The sequence below is a fragment of the Nicotiana tabacum genome, chromosome 16 (assembly GCF_000715075.1).
Source record: "Nicotiana tabacum cultivar K326 chromosome 16, ASM71507v2, whole genome shotgun sequence".
Taxonomy (NCBI): Eukaryota; Viridiplantae; Streptophyta; class Magnoliopsida; order Solanales; family Solanaceae; genus Nicotiana; species Nicotiana tabacum.
The window spans coordinates 82,985,646-83,008,079 of record NC_134095.1 but is presented as its reverse complement, the minus strand read 5'-3'; the positions used below and the strand labels follow the sequence as shown (position 1 = coordinate 83,008,079).

The 22,434-nt window shown below is 35.3% G+C and overlaps 1 pseudogene; it reads right to left on the bottom strand.

Annotated features, from left to right (window-relative positions):
* LOC142170302 (uncharacterized) overlaps positions 1-21,644 on the bottom strand; it is a 46,903-nt pseudogene extending 25,259 nt beyond the window's left edge.
* Positions 21,645-22,434: the final 790 nt, after the last annotated feature.

Below are 22,434 nucleotides of genomic sequence, written 5' to 3'. Positions count from 1 at the left end.
ACCGTGAACGAGCTGAGCATCAGATCTTGAGAGTATTACATGTACTGCTTTCATTATATTGTTACGAGTTATTTTTGGCTATGGTCTTGGACTCTGACCATTTTTCCGAGCTCGTCACTACTGTCAACGGTTGTACTCATGCAACACTTCTGCACCTTGCGTGCAGATTTTGGAGTTGATATTGTTGTATATGCTAGGAACTGGCATTGAATATGTACTTGCATCCTGATTATAGCTCCATCTTGTTCTTGGTAACTTTAGATTTATAAATCTGTTTATGTATATTTCGATCAGATGTTGTATTTATTTCATACCGACTATGTAAATTTCCAAGTCTTAAAAGCTCATGATTTGTGCAACCAACCCTTGGGATTTTTGTATAAAAGTTCAGTTATTTCATCATTTATTTTCTCAGTAAATTTCATTTTAAATTGGATTATTGTTAATTGTTTACCTAGCGTGTTGGTTTACGTTCCATCACAGTTGTATTTTTGATCCTGACAACAACTCGAGACGAGTGATGGTCAAATAAATCAGTTGACTGACCAATCGTCTATATTTTTCAGGTTCAAAAAAATCATTACCATTGTCCAACGCGAGTTTATGATTCTTCGCAATAGGAAAGCTATCAGGTTTGGCTCCAAGAAGTCTAATTTCACTCAAAATATTGAGTGCATATTTTCTCTGGCAAAGAAACAAATCACTTTTACCTCTGGCGACTTCTATCCCCCAAAAATATTTTAATGGCCCAAGTTATTTCACATGAAAGCAATGATGCAAATATTGTTAGAAGTTAGCAATAGCACCAGAATCGTCTCCTACAATGATCAGATCGTCGGCATAAACAAGAACATGCAATGTCAAATCATTCATTAGATAACAAAATAAAGAATAATTAATCTAAAAATGATTGCACAAAATATCTTTAAGGTTGTAACAAGTTTTGCAAACCAATTTCTTAGAGCTTGTCGCAACCCATATACAGATTTGTGAAGGCGACACATCTTCCCTTGAGTTGATGTCCCCAATCCAGGTGGAATTGCATATAAACACCTTCATCTAGATCCTCGAGCAAGAATGCATTATAAACATCCATTTAATGCAATTTCCATTTTTTAGCCACAATAATGCTAAGGAAAACTCGTATAGTAACCATTTTCGCCATCACAGCGAAATTTTTATTGTATTCAATTTCAGCCACCTGGTTGTTACCAAGAACCACAAGCCGAGCTTTAAATCGGTCAACTGTACCATGAAAATCATATTTGAGTTTATATACCTACTTGTATCCAATAGTCTTCTTTCACGGGGGGAAGAAACTCTAATGTCCTTGTACCATTCTTTTGCAGTGCGTCAATTTATTCTTTCATAGCACATCGCCAAAGAGAGCCACACACATCATCATAAAACCTTGTGGGTTCAATACCTGCAGCAACAGCTACCAGAAAGCTCTTGTGTCTAGAAGAAAAATTATTGCAAGTCACATAGTTAGCTATGGGATATGGCATACTCGAGGACTGTGAATGAGTAGTTGTTGAGCTTTGCGTTGAGGTATCTATGCACAAAGTAGTATGACATTGAGGTGTGTAATATACATAATTTTTTAATCTGGTGGAAACTTTGATTTCTCGATGTCCCCGACCAAGAGCTTCATCCATAATAGTAGTAGTAGTAGAAGTTTCTGTATCCACAATGGTAGAACTTGTGTTCACATTTTTCTCCTGAATTGGATTAGGAGAAGTAACATCTACCCTTATTTCTTCATTTACGTTAGTCTCAATATCAAACCTCCCTTTGAGTGAACAGAGGGTGAGTGGTCATGTTGCATAATATGATCATTAGTGGGAGAAGCACCAGCGGAATCTAGCGGAGTGGTAGGCTCAGAGTCAAATAGTGAACTATCATAAAAGAAGACTTTTTCATCAAAAATAATATGACGAGACACAAAAAAACCTGCAGTATCTAAATCATAGACACGCAATCCCTTCTTCCCGAAAGGGTATCCAGCAAAAATACAAGTTAAGCTTATCTTTTTCACGGGACCTAAGATGAGCAAAACATAGACATTCAAATACATTTAGACGCTTATAGGAAGGTTCTTTTCCAAAAATTAACACATAAGGAGTCTTTCCATTCAATATGGGAGTAGGAGTTCGATTAATAAGATGAACTACCGTCAAAACACATTCTCCCCAAAATGAGATCGACAAAATAGCTTGGAAACAGAGTGCATGAGCAACATTCAAAATATAACGATGCTTTCGTTCCACTAGTACAAAAGTATGAAGACAAGTGAACTCCTTACTGTTGCCGCTTTTAAGTATTTTCACCCTTTTCTGAAACTAAGTCATATCGATGGAACAAAATTATTTTATTTTATGTTTAACCTCACTTTTCTCGGCTATTAAGTAGACCCACACACCACGAGAAAAATCATACACAATAGTAAGGAAATACACAACACCACAAGAAGAAGGAACACAATAAGGGCCCCACGTATCACAATGAATTAATTCAAACAAATTAGCACTTTTATTCATACTATTAGGAAACATTTCTCTTGTCTGTTTTGCTCTTAAACAAACATTACCCAGCTCATCTGCTCTAATACAACTACTAATTCAAGGAAAAAGAGAAACTATCTTATTGGAAGGATGCCCAAGATGACGATGCCGTAAATCAAAATTATCCACCTTATGGGTGTTATTTGCTTGAGCTCGTGCCACAAACTTCAAATAATATACCCCATCATATTTTTCACCTACCCCAGTCATTGTTCTTAAAGTCTGGTCCTGTATCACACAAAGCATATCAACAAATATGACTAAGCAATTATTTTCATTAGCGAGCTTAGACACAGAGATTAAATTGCATTTTAATTGAGGTACATAAAGAACATGATGTAATTTCAGATTATTTTCGAATATAACAGTCCCCGCCTTCAAAGCTATAGTCGTAGAACCTTTTGGAATGCCTACTAGATATGGTGTCACATCACATAAATCTTTCAATAACTTGGCATCACCACTCGTATGGTGAGATGCCCCCGAGTCAACAATCCAGCGAATTCCAAAAGTATTACCTAATAATTTATCATGGTTTTTATTGTGGGAATTAAGCACGGATATATGCTAGTGCACTCTAATGCTCATTAGATAACCCTATCCGAGCATTAACATGTGACTCTATCACTACTAGAAATCCGGTAAAAAGCGACCACAAAAAGCGACCAAAGTTGGTCGCTTATAGGCCTAAAAGCGACCAAAGTTGGTCGCTTATAGGCCTAAAAGCGACCAAAAAGCGACCAAACATGCCTGGTCGCAATATTGTTGGTCCCTTTATTTTAGGGACCAAAGTTGGTCTCTAATTAGCGACCAACTTTAGTTTCTAAGGTAAAAGAACCAAATATTCCGGGTAAAGACTATAGCGACCAACTTTGGTCGCTTTATTATTTTAATAATATAATTTTGGCGACCAAAGTTGGTCTCTAAATGTAAAATACGTTATTTATTTATTTATTTATTATTAATCATAAAAAAGCAACCAACTTTGGTCTCTAATCCAAATATTATATTTTAAAATCTGGAAAATAGAGACCAAGATTGGTCGCTTTTTTATTAATTTTTTAATTTTTTTTTAAAATAAGCGACCACAGTTGGTCGCTAACTTCAAGAAATAATTTTTTTTAATTATAAGCGACCAACTTTGGTCGCTATATTTCCAGAAATTATTTTTTTTTAAATAGAATAGCGACCTAAGTTGGTCGCTTTTGAGAAATCTGGGTTAAATAGCGACCAAGGTTGGTCGCTATTGCCCAGAAAATTGTTTTTTTTAAGGGAAAAGCGACCAACTAGCGACCAAAGTTGGTCGCTTTTCTTGGTATATTTTTGGCAGAAACTGCCTGTTTTGGTAGCTACACCACCTGCCAGCTTACCAAAAATTCTAAACAGGCATTTTATACCAACAACAACAACAACAATAAACAACAACAACAATAAAAAGCAACAAAGTATAAAGTTCAATAGAACTAACACATTAAGCTAACAAAACTAAGTTAACGCTTATTACAAGCCCATTCGAAAACTGGTTCTATTGTCTAGTTCAAAGTATATAAAGTACTCAAGGAGTGTTCTTTCAGCATCCTCGTCCAAAAGTTGGATTGTCTCGCCCGACTCATTAGGTGGTTGACTGCGTATGAATTCCCCCACATCAGTTGTGAAGCGAACCTATAAGAAAAATTATATTGAATTAGTATTTCAAAATTTATATAAAAGTAAATCAAAATACTTAATGAAAAGTAAAAAACTTACATGTATAGTCGAGGCTCGACCCTCGACCCACCTTTCTGGATCAGTCTCTTTCTTCTTCTTTACAATACGAGTCTCATTGAATAGCTCATCTTACTTCATTGGCATCATAAAGTTGTCTAGTGGCTTTGGTGATTATCCTCGTGGTACTATTACTCGGGATGAACTTAGATACAGAGAGTAACTTGGATACAGTACCCGACAGGGTGTGTCTTTGATCAATTGTTATTCTCATTAGCGACAATGATTATGAGAAGGCAAAGGCATGTGTTTCAAACAGTGATGGTGTAGGTAAGAATTTAACATTTCCTAAGCAGATAAAAGAAGAGGTTATAGAGGAATTCTCTACTTCCTCTTGGAAAATGAAGTAGAGAATTCCTCTATAACCTTTTCTTTTATCAATTTAGGAAATGTTAAATTCCTACCTACACCATCACTGTTTGAAACACATGCCATTGCCTTCTTATCATCATTGTCGCTAATGAGAACTGTCACACCTCCTTGATAAAGAAATTACGTGACAAATGCTAGGCTGGAAGTTCCATTGCATGTCTAATAAAGTCATCAACCCCTTCTACAAAATCCTCCCGCAATCCTAAATTTTAATTCATATCCACAAAAGTTCAATTCATATCCTAAAGACTCAATTCATATCCTAAAAAGTTCAATTCATACACAAAAATTTCAATTCATATCCTAAAACTTCAATTCATACACAAATATTTCAATTCATATCCTAAAGGTTCAACTCATATCCACAAAAGTTCAAGTCATATCCTAAAATTTCAATTTATAAACTAAAATTCCAACATAAACCAAAAATTTTAATTCATATCCTAAAGATTCAACTCATATCCACAAAAGTTCAAGTTATATCCTAAAATTTCAATTTATAAACTAAAATTCCAATACATAAACTAAAAGTCCAATTCATATCCTAAATATTCAATTCATATCCTAAAAGTTCAACTCATATCCACAAAAGTTCAAGTCATATCCTAAAATTTCAATTTATAAACTAAAATTCCAATACATAAACTAATATCCTAAAGGTTCAATTCATATCCTAAAGGTTCAACTCATATCCACAAAAGTTCAAGTCATATCCTAAAATTTCAATTTATAAACTAAAATTCCAATACATAAACTAATATCCTAAAGGTTCAATTCATATCCTAAAGGTTCAACTCATATCCACAAAAGTTCAAGTCATATCCTAAAATTTCAATTTATAAACTAAAATTCCAATACATAAACTAATATCCTAAAGGTTCAATTCATATCTTAAAAGTTCAACTCATATCCACAAAAGTTCAAGTCATATCCTAAAATTTCAATTTATAAACTAAAATTCCAATACATAAACTAAAAGTCCAATTCATATCCTAAAGGTTCAATTCATATCCTAAAGATTCAACTCATATCCACAAAAGTTCAAGTCATATCCTAAAATTTCAATTTATAAACTAAAATTCCAATATATAAACTAATATCATAAAGGTTCAATTCATATCCTAAAGGTTCAACTCATATCCACAAAAGTTCAAGTCATATCCTAACATTTCAATTTATAAACTAAAATTTCAATACATAAACTAAAAGTCCAATTCATATCCTAAAGGTTCAATTGATATCCTAAAGGTTCAACTCATATCCACAAAAGTTCAAGTCATATCCTAAAATTTCAATTTATAAACTAAAATTTCAATACATAACTAAAAGTCCAATTCATATCCTAAAGGTTCAACTCATATCCACAAAAGTTCAAGTCATATCCTAAAATTTCAATTTATTAACTAAAATTCCAATTCATAAACTAAAAGTCCAATTCATATCCTAAATGTTCAATTCATATCCTAAAGGTTCAACTCATATCCTAAAATTTCAATTTATAAACTAAAATTCCAATACATAAACTAATATCCTAAAGGTTCAATTCATATCTTAAAAGTTCAACTCATATCCACAAAAGTTCAAGTCATATCCTAAAATTTCAATTTATAAACTAAAATTCCAATACATAAACTAAAAGTCCAATTCATATCCTAAAGGTTCAATTCATATCCTAAAGGTTCAACTCATATCCACAAAAGTTCAAGTCATATCCTAAAATTTCAATTTATAAACTAAAATTCCAATACATAAACTAATATCCTAAAGGTTCAATTCATATCTTAAAAGTTCAACTCATATCCACAAAAGTTCAAGTCATATCCTAAAATTTCAATTTATAAACTAAAATTCCAATACATAAACTAAAAGTCCAATTCATATCCTAAAGGTTCAATTCATATCCTAAAGGTTCAACTCATATCCACAAAAGTTCAAGTCATATCCTAAAATTTCAATTTATAAACTAAAATTCCAATATATAAACTAATATCCTAAAGGTTCAATTCATATCCTAAAGGTTCAACTCATATCCACAAAAGTTCAAGTCATATCCTAACATTTCAATTTATAAACTAAAATTCCAATACATAAACTAAAAGTCCAATTCATATCCTAAAGGTTCAATTCATATCCTAAAGGTTCAACTCATATCCACAAAAGTTCAAGTCATATCCTAAAATTTCAATTTATAAACTAAAATTCCAATACATAAACTAAAAGTCCAATTCATATCCTAAAGGTTCAACTCATATCCACAAAAGTTCAAGTCATATCCTAAAATTTCAATTTATTAACTAAAATTCCAATTCATAAACTAAAAGTCCAATTCATATCCTAAATGTTCAATTCATATCCTAAAGGTTCAACTCATATCCACAAAAGTTCAAGTCATATCCTAAAATTTCAATTTATAAACTAAAATTTTAATACATAAACTAAAAGTCCAACTCATATCCTAAAGGTTCAATTCATATCCTAAAGGTTCAACTCATATCCACAAAAGTTCAAGTCATATCCTAAAATTTTAATTTATAAACTAAAATTTCAATACATAATCCTAAAGGTGCCACTCTTAGGGTTTCTTCTCTTCAAACAATTTCTTCCCTAATTAGTCGGTGAAACTAAATATTTTGGACTAAATGTATTAATAAGAACCCTAAAAATTGCAAATAATATATAACTTTGAACTCTATCATGGTTGAGCTAACTTTGAACCCTAACATGGAGAAATTAAACCCTAACATGGAGAAATTAACTTTGAACACTAACATGGTTGAACAAATAATATATAACTTTGAACCCTAACATGGAGAAATTAAACAAAATCGTTGTATTTCGAAAAAAAACAAAGAAAGAAGAAAGAAATTTACCTTGGGAATGGAGGTCGCCGGCGGTGGAGCTGCTATCATCGGTGGCGTGGGTGGCACCGCTGCTGCTGGGAGTCATCGGGGGGGTTGAGTGTGAGAGAGAAAAGAGAGATTTTGGGAATTTTTTTTGAAAAAAAGGGAGGGGAAACCTGATTTTGACACTGGAATTAAAAATAGCGACCAACTTTGGTCGCTATTTTGGTAGAAAAATAAGTTTTGACTTTTTGACCAAAATAGCGACCAAAGTTGGTCGCTATTTCTAAAAGAAATTAAATTACTTTTAATTAAATTTAAAATTATGTACATACGTAATATAAATTTAGGATTTTAATTCAATTTAAGCTCTCTCTCTATATATATACACATATATAAATAAATATATAATATTTAAAAAATATATATATATATATATATATATATATATATATATATATATATATATATATATATATATTAATTGATATAAGTCAAGATGTTTTAATTTATTGTTAATATATATACATGCATATGAGTAGGTTATAAGTCGATGAATCAATTTACAAGTGTATCAATACCTAAAAGAACCCGTCCCTGTGTTCCGAGCGCTTCATGTTCTTATATATATATATATATATATATATATATATATATATATATATATATATATATATATATATATATATATATATATACTATATATATCGAATATACCTTGATATATAATACACTTAGTATATATACTATACTATACTATACTATACTATACTATGCACTAAGTATTAGTGCATTAGCTAATATTATATTGTTAATATATATATATATATATGCATATGAGTAGGTTATAAGTCGATCAATCAATTTACAAGTGTATCAATACCTAAAAGAACCTGTCCCTGTGTTCCGAGCGCTTCATGTTCTTATATATATATATATATATATATATATATATATATATATATATATATATATATATATTATACTATATATATCGAATATACCTTGATATATAATACACTTAGTATATATACTATATATTAATTGATATAAGTCGAGACGTTTTAATTTATTGTTAATATATATACATGAGTAGGTTATAAGTCGATGAATCAAATTACAAGTGTATCAATACCTAAAAGAACATGTCCCTGTGTTCTGAGCGCTTCATGTTCTTATATATATATATATATATATATATATATATATATATATATATATATATATAGACACACACACACACACATAGTACTGCTTAACTGCATATATAGCATGTTAGAGTATATTTTAGTTTATTCATCCTTTGTATTACAAAAGTGTTAGCGGGTTACATTTATATTATTTAGATAGTAAATACAAAAGTGATTTTTAATTTTGACCATTGTTGACTTGAAAAGAGACCAACTTTGGTCGCTAAATATACATAAATTTAAATTAGCGACCAAAGTTGGTCGCTAAATTTAAATCAGATTTATTTATATTTTATATAATATTTAAAATAATAATATAATTGTTAAACGTTAGAACTCGGTCCCAGATTAGCGACCAAAGTTGGTCTCTATTTTCGTAAGCGACCAACTTTGGTCGCTAAATTTGAATTATATTTTTTTATATTTTATAAATTTTTTTAAATAAAAATATAATTATTAAAATTTTATAATTGGGTCCCATTTTAGCGACCAAAGTTGGTCGCTATCTGCTTACCCCTTAATTAGTGACCAACTTTGGTCGCTAATTTTAAATTATATTTATTTATATTTTATAATTTTTTTAAAATAATATTATAATTATTATAAGTGGGTCCTCCTGTAGCGACCAACGTTGATCGCTAATCTCAGTATACCTTTGACCAAGCAAGTCTGACCAGTCCGGTTAATATTTTGGCAAAATTAGCGACCAAGTAGCGACCAACCTTGGTCGCTAATGTATATCAAATAATTATTTTATTGTATTCGTCAATTTAGCGACCAACTTTGGTCGCTTTTCTTGACAGACCAACTTTAGTCGCTAAAGTTTGATCGCTTTTTTCCGGAATTCTAGTAGTGTATTTTACCATTTGACTCGATTGCTTGTGCAGCATTAGTAACTGCTGTAGTCCCACGACCAGTTCCACCACGTCCATAATTACTAAAGTTTTTTTCCAAATCATACGCCACGACCACGTCAAGTAGTTCTTCCTCCTCCTCGTCTTGTACCCCACCATTCAGGATACCCAATCAATAGAAAACAATCTTTCTTTTCAAGTCAAGTTTCCCGCAATTATCACATGTGGGTTTATCCGCATTACTACATGTTCCGCCATTATAATTGATGCGAGAATGAGACAAAGGACTGTGTTTAACCAAAAATCTGAGTCTTTGGTCAAAGCTAAAAAGAAATTCGGGTTACTGATAATCAGGAGAAGAAAACAAAATACTTTTGAGAATGATGGTAAAGCAGTAAATAATTTTGTATTTCAGTAAGTTTCCAATAATATTTCGTATCCTTACAGATGGTGAGTTCTTCTCCTTTTATAGCTGATCCTAGGAGAAGAGGTAATGCCTTTGTCTTAATGAGGCAATTATGAACAATAAATGACATTAAAAAAACGTTACACAATCATTTCTTTTTAAAACAAATATTCTAACGTATTTGATATTTAATGCTATATTTATACTCTTTTACGTCATCAGATTCGTATCTTCAACTTCTTCCGATCTTCGGTCTTTAGATGACTTGGATAGGTACGAGACTCGTACCTATTTTAGTGGCGGTCCATGCCAATGTTGCTTTCTTTTTCTCTTATCTGTTGTCACCCGTGCCTCTTGGCTATTTATTGTGTTTTGACCGTTTGACCAGTCCACGTGTCATGTCACGTCACCTACAATGTAAATTCAGTTTTTTTTAGTCCCCCCACTTTCCATTTATTTATCATGTAAATAATTGGGAAGTGAATTTTCATAAAAAGGGAATTTTTGTCGTAATTAATATTATGACAAATACTGACGCTTCAATTGTCCCTTCCATTTAATGTTTTACATACGTGCCACCTTCTGATTGATTCTGCAATTCTACCTCCTTTTTTCGAGACTTCTTCATTCACACTATTCACGAAATGATAGTTGCATTTATTATAGGCTTTCCTTCATTGCACTTCTAAGTTTGACGGTTGTCATTATAAGCATTTTTAACCCTCCTTCGTTTACCTTCTTCTTCATAGATCTTCAACAAGCAATTTCTTACTTACTTGTATTTTCTCCCCCTTTTAGTATATCATTCTTCAACAATGTCATCTCCAAACCCTAACCCTAGAAAAGTTCCAATTCTTGATCACTTTCCCAATGCCCCTACAAGACATAGGAGAGGCAAAGGAGGTAAGCAAAGGAGCTTGGGCCTAGGATCCGCTCGTGATAGTTTATCTGGTCCTGCTTCTTCTTCTTTTAATATCGGGAGTTCTATTCCGAAGACCCCTTCTTCTAAAGGTAAAGAAATCCTTGATTCTTCTCAAGAACCTTTAGTCGATGTAATTGTTCCCAGTGATTTGTCTTTTGGGAGTGATAGAACGTCTCTTCAAAGACAAATTGCAAATTTAGAAAAAGCTGATACTTATCCCTCATTAGTAACCGAGCTTACAATCCCTACCATCAGAAGGGATTGTAACTGGAGCAATAGTCTACGAATGTCAATTCCTTCCCCAAATCAAAGAATTTCTTTCTTTAGAAATGGTTATTCTTTCGTTTATACTTACCCATTTACTTTGGGTTTTAATCCTCCGGTTGACCCAGTCATTATTAACTTTTGTCGTTTCTTTAAAATCTGTTTGGCCCAAGTCGGTCCCCTAGTGTGGAGAGCAGTGGCTTGTCTGAGATACTTATCTGCCAAAGCCAATGTCGACTTCACCCTTTCTCACCTTATTCATTTATACCATCCCAATTTAATGCGCCATGGGGTTTTTACCTTAACTGCAAGAAGCAAAAAGGTTTTGGTAAACCCTGAAGATGACAGGGATCGTGGATGGTACACCCGTTACGTTGTTGTACGTACGGTGGACTTGCTTGGTGAAACAAATATTCCCTTTCCTAAGAAGTGGAATTTTGCACGTAAGTTTCCTTTTATTTACCGTACCTCTTTTTGAGAATTCTGATTCTTTTTCTCACTTCGTTTCTTTTTGGTTTTTTGTAGCAACCATGGGAGATATGGAACTTATTCCTAACTTCCGTGGTTGGGTAGATTCAATTTTGAAGATTGCTCCTAAGGATCAAAGAACTTGGAAATCAATTTCTTCTTTACATGGCTCGAAGGTGAAAACACATGGTATGTCCCTTTTTACACGTTTTTTTTACATGCCAAGCACTTTTTTCTCAATGTTGATTATGTATCCTTCTTTTGATCAGGATTTGGTGTTAGAGGAATGATAGCTGAAGTAGCTATGGTCATTCGCATGTCTGCTAATGCTGCACTTGATTTGAACAAAGCTCGAGCTTCGCTTCCCAAAAGGAAAGCTATAGGAGAAAGTTCTGAGAATGAGGAAGAGGAAGATACCTCTTTAATTGCCAGGCCAAGAGTTAGGAGACGAATCATTAATAGTGATGAAATTGAGGATACCCCTGCTCAAACTTCGTCCACCGAGCCTGTTTTGATTCATTCTGATGAGGACACCATGCCAAAAGATACCAATGAATTAACTCATCGTCTTTTTGATAGTGGTTTTGAGAGTAGTGAGCCCGACCCTGTTTTTGATGAAACTCCTCTCTCCTAATTCGTTCCTATTTCCTCTATTCCTTTGCCAGTTTCAACTGCACCTGCTTCCGTTCCTGTGCCAGTTTCTTCATCTTCTCCTTCCATCCCTTCTTTGACTCTTATGGCTCCCGCTGCTGTGTTTTACTTTTCTACTACTCCTCCTTCCATGGCTCCTCCTCCCTTCATTCAGCATACAGAGGCAGGTTCTAGCAGTAGAACCATGGCTATGAGAAGTGTTACTCTTGAAGTTCCTGCTAACCATAGCCTTTTGAGAAAGACTGGTAGAGCTGATGTTTGGCTCGAGCCTCTAATCGGTGATATTGAGAAGAAGAAGATGGAGAGCCACAATTGCCTGACTTTGATGAATGACATAGTTCATTCTACTTTGAAGGTATTTTTCCTTTACCAACAAGTTTTTTATTTTCGATCTTACAAATCCTCATTTCTATGAGTTGTCTCTGTAGGCTAACCTTATTGGTACCGAATTGATGGGAAGAATTTCCCTTCTGGAAAGAAAACCCCGTGAGTCTGAAAAATCCATCCATGAGGCTAAGGAAATATCCAGGGGAGCCCAGCTTGAAGCAGCTAATTGGAAATAACAGTTTGAGAATGCTCAGGGGACCATAGAGGAGTTGCAAGAAAGTTGAAATCTCCTGGAGCAGCAAAAACGTGGTTTGACTTCTGAACTAGCGACTGCCAAGGCTTCTTCAAGCCAATTTAAAAGATATAAAGAGCTTTTGGAGTGCTCAATGTTAGAACAATTATCAAAGGCTAGTGAAGAAGTCAGGGAGCTTAAGGCACTTTTAGCCAAGAAAGAAGAATATGCAGGAGAATTAGTGCAAAGTTTGACTCAAGCTCAAGCTGACTTACATACCTCCTCTAACGAGATTCGAGCTTTGAAGAGCTCTCATGCCTCCCTTGAAGCTTTCCTTGATTCCCATTTAGCTGAACATCAAATATTGAAGAATGATCTTGCCATGTGAGAAAGGGAGTATGGACTTCTGGAGGAGAACTTCAACATAGAGGTGAGTTGGGCTTTCCTGAAATCTCGCCGTGATGCTCTGATGGAAGCTGCTCAGGAAAGCTTCGATTTGCAATCTGAATTAGCCAAATTCTTAGACACTATCGAGAAAAGTCAACAACCTGTTGATACTCCTTCTCCTGCACTTGAAGCTCCTGGAACGGAAGAGCTTTTAAATGAAGAAGTAGCTTCTGCAGCAATTGAGGTTGCAATTCCGGCTCCCGAGGGTGAAACTTCTATGACACATTCCATAGAAGCTGAAGCTCCTGTGATTCCTGAAAATAAAATTGCAACTTCTGATGTTCCAACCCCTTCAGTGACTAGCTGAAAATGAAATTGCTGTTTTTGTTTTTATAAATTGGTGGTGTTATCCCTTGGCAACTTTAAGGGATCTTTTGACGAAGTCCCCAGTTATTATAATGGGGCATTTGTAAAAAATAAATATTTTGCTGACTAAGTTTGTACTTAGTCTTTTATATTAAGAAGTTTTTATTGGTACTTCCGTATATTTTATTCTTGCCCATTTATCTAGGACTTATAGAATAGCTTAGCATTTTTATTCTTTTAAAATGCTTTATGATTCTTCTCATGGATTATCAACATGAGGCTTATAAAAGAGGGCTCTTTTATTTTATCGACACTTAATGAAGAAGACGTCTCAACTTCATAATGGTGTTTATAATACGATGAAAGAAATAGGAATACACACGTTTTGTATGAAAAAACTTTGGCAAGTTTCTATTCATGAACTTTAACAAGTGTTTGACTATTAACCAACTTTCTCGTAACTATTTTTTTTTTGTAACAGATTTGTACATAACATAGAATAAACAAGGTTTTTCTTCATAACCTGTTTCAGTACATAGCCATGACCCTATCTTTATATATTAAGAAGGGTTTGAGAGGTGACTTTGTTTATGAGTTTTGAGAGATGACTCTGTTATTCTCATGAATGCTGAAGACTTTGTAACTTTTACTCAACACTTGTCTCTTTGTGGCCGACTTTTGTTCGATATTCGTATCTGCACTTCTACATGTATCTGTGTACAATATGTAGTCCCCCAAGTGTTTGAGCGGTGAAGTATGAAGCCTCGAGCACTTATTTATTTCTTTTACTTTAGCCTTTTTCCTGAAACAGAAAGATATACGGGACTCGAAGGTGCGATTATAGATGAAGACTGACTAACTCGTGTGTATTTCCATCAGATTAATTGTAACCCTGGGCTGGGAATTTAAGAATACTCCATTTTGCCTTGCAGGTTGTGATTCATCATTTGGCACGAGTTAGGGTGTTTTGCCTAGCATCTAAAATCGTTAGTAAAATATTAATAATCCAAGAGAGAAATTTTAATATGGTGATACCTGACCGTAGGTACTTTCTCAAAAGTAATATCTTTTTAAGTGGACGGCATTCCAATGTGAGGGTAAAACTTTGCCGTCCATTGTCTCCAACTGGTATGCTCCTTTTCCCGCAATGTCACGGACTTTGTACGGTCCTTCCCACGTTGGACTTAGCTTTCCTGAGTTAGCAGCCTTTGCAGATTGGAACACCTTTTTAAGCACAAAGTCCCCAATTTTGAAAAATCTGAGGCGTGCTTTCCTATTGTAATATCGTTCAATTACTTGCTTTTGTGCTGCCATCCTTATCAATGCAACTTCTCTTCTTCCTTCAAGTAAATCAAGGTTGACCCGCATCTCTTCATCAGTAGATTCCTCCGTTGCCTGATCGTACCGTGTGCTTGGCTCACCTATTTCAACTGGAATTAAGGCTTCCGCACCATAAACCATTGAAAATGGTGTTTCTCCAGTGCCTGTTTTGGTCGTTGCACGATAAGCCCATAATACTCCAGGTAACACCTCAGGCCAATTACCTTTTGAATCCTGTAACCTCTTTTTCAAGTTGTTGATAATGACTTTGTTAGTAGATTCCGCTTGTCCATTACCTACTGGATGGTATGGCGTAGACGTTATCCTTTTGATCTGCCAACTTTGAAGAAATTCTATGATTTAAGCTCCAATGAATTGTGGTCCATTGTCACACACGATCTCCTTTGGTGCTCCAAAGCAGCATATTATATTTCGCCATATGAAGTCTTTAACTTCCTTCTCTCGTACCTATTTAAATGCCCCTGCTTCTACCCATTTAGTGAAATAATTTGTAAGTATAAGTAAAAACTTTACCTGACCTTTTGCTTGTGGAAGTGGACCTACGATATCCATTCCTCATTTCATAAAGGGCCACGGGGCTATAACAGGATGTAGTAACTCAGCTGGTCTGTGCATATTGTTGCCATACCTTTGACATTTATCATATTTGGACACGAAACTGGTTGCTTCTTCTTCCATCTTAGGCCAATCATATCCTGTGCGAATTAATGTTCTTACCAGTGACCGTCCCCCTTCGTGTCCTTCGTGTACTTCTCTCATCACATATTCTGTTTGAGAGGGTCCGAGACACCTTGCTAGTGGTCCACCGAACATCTTTCGATAAAGATTTCCTTGATATAAACAATATCGAGCAGCTTTTTTACGAAGCCCGTGAGCCTTTACTTTGTCATTAGGCACGGTACCGTGCTGTAAAAAGGCAACAATTGCGTTTCTCCAATCCCATGTTAAATGATTAGAATTTACCTCGTTTTTATCAGATTCGAGAACGGAATGAAATAAATGTATGACTGAAGCATTTGTATTGTTTGCTACGTCTGCTGCAGATGCGAGATTTGCTAAAGCATCTGCCTCTACATTCTCATCTCTTGGGATCTGCACTACTTTCCATGTTTGGAATTGCTTTATTAACTCCCGTACCTTTGCGAGGTATTCTTGCAATCGCGTCTCTCTGGCTGTATAAGTCCCCAGCATTTGATTGACCACAAGTTGAGAATCACTCTTGATTATAATCTGTGTTATGCCGAGTTCTCGTGCCAATTCTAAACCTGCAATTACAACCTCATATTCTGCTTCATTGTTAGTTATAGAATGACATTTTATAGCCTGTCTAATAGTCTCACCCGCAGGTGGTACGAGGACTATCCCTAGGCCTGCCCCTTTTACATTAGATGAACCATCAGCGAATAAAACCAAGTCCCCAGGTTTGCACCATTAAAAACTAGTAATTCTTTTTTACTTCTAAATGCATCCCCTGGCTAAAATCAGCCACGAAATCAGCTAGTACTTGAGATTTTATAGCGGTCCTGGGTTGATAAACAACTTCATATTTACTTAGTTCTATAGCCCATTTTGCTAATCTTCTTGAAAGTTGGTGTTTATGCAAAATATTTCGAAGCGGAAAAGCAGTAACTACATTAATGGGATGACATTGAAAATAAGGTCTTAATTTTCTAGATGTCATGATCAAAGCTAATGCTAATTTTTCTAGCTGTGGGTATCGTGTCTCAACTTCCAATAAGGACTTACTTACATAATAAATAGGAGATTGTTTACCTTGGTCCTCACGGACTAAAACAGCACTCACCGCGACTTCAGATACGGCCAGATAGATGAGAAGTTTTTCCTCCACCTTTGGTTTTGCCAACAACGGTGGTTTTGACAAATAAGCTTTCAAATTTCTAAGGGCTTGTTGACAATATTCATTCCATTCAAAATGATCTTGCTTTTTGAGTGCAGAGAAAAACTTTAAACACCTTTCTGAGGATTTGGAAATAAATCTCCCCAAAGCTGCAATTCTTCCCGTTAATCTTTGTACTTCCTTTTTATTAGTAAGGATATCAGGGATTTCTTCTATTGCTTTGATCTGAGAAGAATTCACTTCAATACCACGGTTAGAAACAAGAAAACCCAAAAACTTACCTGATGCAACTCCAAATGCACATTTTTCTGGGTTGAGTTTCATATTAAATTTTCGCAAAATTTCAAATGTAACAGATAGATGAGAAATATGATCATGAGATCGCTGGGTTTTGACGAGCATATCGTCTATATATACCTCCATTGTTTTCCCTAAATGTTCTTGGAACATTTTGGTGACCAACCTTTGATAGGTTGCCCCAGCATTTTTGAGACCAAAGGGCATTACTTTATAACAGTAAGTCCCCCTGTCTGTGATGAAAGAAGTTTTTTCTTCATCACCAGGATCCATCTTAATTTGATTATATCCCGAGTATGCATCTAAAAAACTTAAAAGTTCATGACCTGCGGTTGCATCAATTAGTTGGTCTATATGTGGTAAAGGAAAGGAATCTTTTGGACAGGCTTTGTTTAGATCGGTATAATCCACACAAACGCGCCACTTACCATTTTTCTTGGGTACGACCACCGTGTTAGCTAGCCAATTAGGATACTTTACCTCACGGATCGATCCGATTTTTAATAATTTTTGGACCTCATCCAGAATCACCTGGTTATTGAAAGCACCTTGCTTTCTTTTCTTTTGCTTTATTGGTGTGAAAGAAGGGTCCTCATTGAGTTTGTGAGTCATCACATCCGGTGGTATCCCTATCATATCAGCGTAGGACCAAACAAAGCAGTCTAAGTTAGCTTTTAATAATTCGATTATCATACCTCGCATGTTTAAGCTTAAATTGGCCCTGACATAAACCTTCCGTTCAGGCCATTGCTCAAATAATATCACTGCCTCGAGCTCTTCAATTGTCGTTTTGATGCTTTCATTTTCTTCAGGTTCCTGAATTGTGTCAGGCCTTGAGTCCAAATCTGTCTTTTCTTGTTCAGCTGAAGTTTGATCTTTTTTACCTTCAACTGTTTCCTGTAATTGCTATTTTTCTTTATTTACGGTGCTCGTACTTGTTACAGCGTTGACACTTCTAGCCATCTGCTGATCCCCACGAATTTGGCAAATTCCCCATGGTGATGGGAATTTAATAACTTGATGTAGAGTTGATGGGACAGCATCCATATCGTGTATCCATGGTCTCCCCATGATCATATTGTAGGCCATTTCCATATCAACTACCTGAAATTTAGTTTCTTTAACAACACCCGTAGCAAAAGTTGTTAGAATTACCTCTCCTTTTGTTACTACACTTGAATTGTCGAAGCCTGATAAGGTGTGCGCCTTGGGTATCATTTTGTCTTCATCTTGCATTTCACGTAATACCCTTAGTAATATAATATTTACAGAACTCCCTGGATCAATCAAAACTCGTTTTACATTAGTATCATGTACAAGTAAAGATATTACCAATGCGTCATTATGTGGAGTTGTCACTCCTTCGGTATCTGCGTCATCGAACGAAATACTTTCATTTTCTAGGACCTGTCGCACCTGTTTCCCGTGTGTAATTGTTAACTTAGAAACCTTGTTGGAGGCTGTGTAGGTTATGCCGTGAATATCTTCTACCCCACTTATCACATTCACTGTCCTTTTGGGTGAAGGAGGTTGTGGTGGCTCTTGCCTGTTTTTCATATAAGCTTATTTTCCTTTCTCGCTAAATAACTCAGTGAGGTATCCTTGCTTCAATAGATGATCCACTTCACTCTGCAAGAATCTACATTCTGAAGTTTTGTGCCCATGATCATTGTGGAATTCGCACCAATGATCTAGATTGCGTCTATTTGGATTTGACCGCATCTCTTTTCGCCACCGTACCTTATCTCCCATGCTTCTTAAATCAGCTACAAGCTCGGAGGTAGAGACATTAAAATTATATCCGCCGAATCGTGCCTTTAAACTTCTGTTATCATCTCATGATTCTTGTCTGTTCCGATCATTCCTGAACTTTGAAGAAGAACCAGAGTCCCTGTTCCTCGATTTTTTATCATATTTCTGGCTATCTTGTTTCGACCGTGGGTCTTTTCCTGCAGGTCCCATATATGGATCGTACTTGTTTTTACCTGATCTTTTTTCAGTTTCTGATCTTCGGGGACCACCCTTTTCTTCATGATGAAACTTAGGTACGGTATCTTCTTCAATTCGCAGCTTCGTACTATACCTGTTGTAAACATCATTCCACGTGGTTGCAGGAAATTCTCGAAGGCTTTGTTTGAGTCGTCTCGTGGCTTCAGAACTTTTGTCATTTAAATTACTTGCAAAGGCTATTGCAGCCCAATTGTCAGGCACACGAGGTAGAGTCATTCTTTCACGCTGGAATCTATCAACAAAATTTCTAAGCAACTCCGACTCCCCTTGTTTGATTTTGAAAATATCTTCCATTCTTTTCTCAACCTTTTGTGCTCCCGAATGTGCCTTAATAAAAGAATCTACAAGCTCAGCAAAAGAATTAATAGAATTTTCAGATAAAAGAGAATACCAGGTTAATGCACCCTTGGTGAGTGTTTCTCCAAATTTCTTGACCAGTACTGCTTCAATTTCTTGTTTGGTCAAGTCGTTGCCTTTCACGCCTGTTGTAAATGCAGTCACGTGGTCACGTGGGTCTGTAGTACCATCATATTTCGGGATGTCAGGCATTTTGAACCTTTTTGGAATTGGAAGGGGAGCAGCACTTGGCTTCCATGGTTGTTGTGAGTATTTGTCCATGTCTACTCCTTTTATTACAGGCGGAACTCCAGGGATTTGTTCAATACGCTCATTTTGTTCCTTAATCTGTTTCTGTAAGGTTAGTACTAAATTTTGCAAATATGAATTATTTGAATTACCTGTCCCCCTTCCTGTGGCTCACTGGGGGTTGCTCCGTTTCCAGAATTATCAAGACCAGAACGGGGATTCTCCAATGTATTATTATTAGGAGTTGGTGTGGGTGGTGCAGCAGGCAATCGACTAACAAGTGCCTGAAGAGCTTTGCCGACCTGTGCATCAATTAGCTTTTGTAAAGCTTCAGTTGTAACTCCTTCAAAGTGTTCAGATTGTTCTTGTTGATCAGCACGGGATTCAGTAACAGGAGTGCCTTCACGAGATTGACGTGGTGAATCTGGAGGGGAGGGAACCACGTCATCTTGATTTTGATGGATTTGATTTTCATGGTTTCCCAATGTGTTATTACTGTTATTGTCGGTGTTGTTGTTTGACATGGTGACGACAATGGACAAGATATAGCTTAAAAGAAAAGATTATCAGATTCCCGGTAACGGAACCAATTTGTTTAACCAAAAATCTGAGTCTTTGGTCAAAGCTAAAAAGAAATTCGGGTTACTGATAATCAGGAGAAGAAAACAAAATACTTTTGAGAATGATGATAAAGCAGTAAATAGTTTTGTATTTCAGCAAGTTTCCAATAATATTTCGTATCCTTACAGATGGTGAGTTCTTCTCCTTTTATAGCTAATCCTAGGAGAAGAGGTAATGCCTTTGTCTTAATGAGGCAATTATGAGCAATAAATGACATTAAAAGAAACGTTACACAATCATTTCTTTTTAAAACAAATATTCTAACGTATTTGATATTTAATGCTATATTTATACTCTTTTACGTCATCAGATTCGTATCTTCAACTTCTTCCGATCTTCGGTCTTTAGATGTCTTGGATAGGTACGAGATTCGTACCTATTTTAGTAATGGTCCGTGCCAATGTTGCTTTCTTTTTCTCTTATCTGTTGTCACCCGTGCCTCTTGGCTATTTATTGTGTTTTGACCGTTTGACCAGTCCACGTGTCATGCCACGTCACCTACAATGTAAATTCAGTTTTTTTCCAATACAGACTGCACAACAAAATCAACAGAATCTGCACATTCCTCCTTAGCTCGAGCAACGTATCGATGTTGCTCCTCTTGTATAATCATGACATAAACTCTATTCAACGTGGTTAGGGGTTCCATGATTAATATGTTGGAACGTGTAGTACCAAACACATCATCATCAAGTCCCATTAAGAATTGATATACTTTCTCCTTTTTCACGTTCTTGTACCAATTCCTTTGTACGCTTTCATCATGGAGAGATACCGTCTGGCGTCTGTGATCCATGGATATCCGATCAGGAAACCGTATCCAAACTCCATGGCTAGTCTGTGCTCTGCTTCCCCACATGTACATATTGGATTCTTTGTATATCCAATAAGTTCTTCCCACATGCTCTTCAATTTCCCGTAGTACGTAGCAATGGTCTGTCCTCCTAGTTTACAGGATGCAAGTTCGTTTTTCAACTAGTGTTTCTCATGTCATTACCAATTGAGAATCGTTCTCTCAAGTCTTCGCATAGTTCTTTAACAGTTTCCATGTAAGAGATCGTAGAACGATGTGGTAGATCTATGTCGTTAAAGACCCAAGAAAACAATATCAAATTGACGATATACCAATCATCGAGTTCAAATCCTTCTTCCTTGGGCTTTGTAATCATTCCATTGATAAAACCCAATTTGTCTTTGGCTCTAAAAGCGTTTCTCACCGCCTTAGCCCATTCATCATAGTTGTCGCCCTTCAAAACCACAAGAATTACTCATATTCCCGTGTGGTCTGCTGAAAGCAAGAAATATGGCGATGTTGGATCATTCATGGGAGTTTTGCTGCTTCTGAGCCAATGCCTTCGTCTTCGTCCTTCTTCTTGTCGTCGCTAGCCATCTCACCCAATTTCTTCTGGGTTATGGCTCTGGTACAATGAAGAGTTTGAGACAGAATAATGTTATGGTCCTTCTTTGAATAAACTGAAGCTAAAATAAAGCTATCGTAGTAATAAGGCAACCACTACTACAGTCTCCTAAATATATACAACTTCCAAAACTAAACACAAAAATAATATTACACCATATTTACAACTATGGTATATCTCCCAATACCGTTCTCAAATTTTCATGCCTTTAACCAGCTAACCCACGTATTATTTTCTACTAGAATTATATTCATAGATTTAACACATAAAATAAAAAGAAAATGTTTATGGTTTTTTTCCTCTCATGCCAGATATTTTCCCCTTTTTTTAAGCAAAAAAGACTAGTTTTATAGAAAAGTACTTCTGCTTTTTATTTTTTTTTTTCTTATTTCGGTTCGGGATTGAGATTATTTCAAAATTTTGATTTTTTCAATTATTTTCTAAATTTATTTGTGGAAAGAGAGGCCCAAAAAATAAATTAAAGAAATAAATAATTAACATATTGGTCAATTCACAAGCCAGAGCCATAATGCATGAAATGTCTGGTTCATCTACTAGAATACTTTACAAAATCAGAATAGTCATCCGAGGCTAGTTGTGAATTGTGATACGTTAAAACAACATAGCTCTTACTAGTTTGATAATAATAAATTAATTTTATTTGAAAAGATTAGCTAATTAACAAATTAGAAGTTCA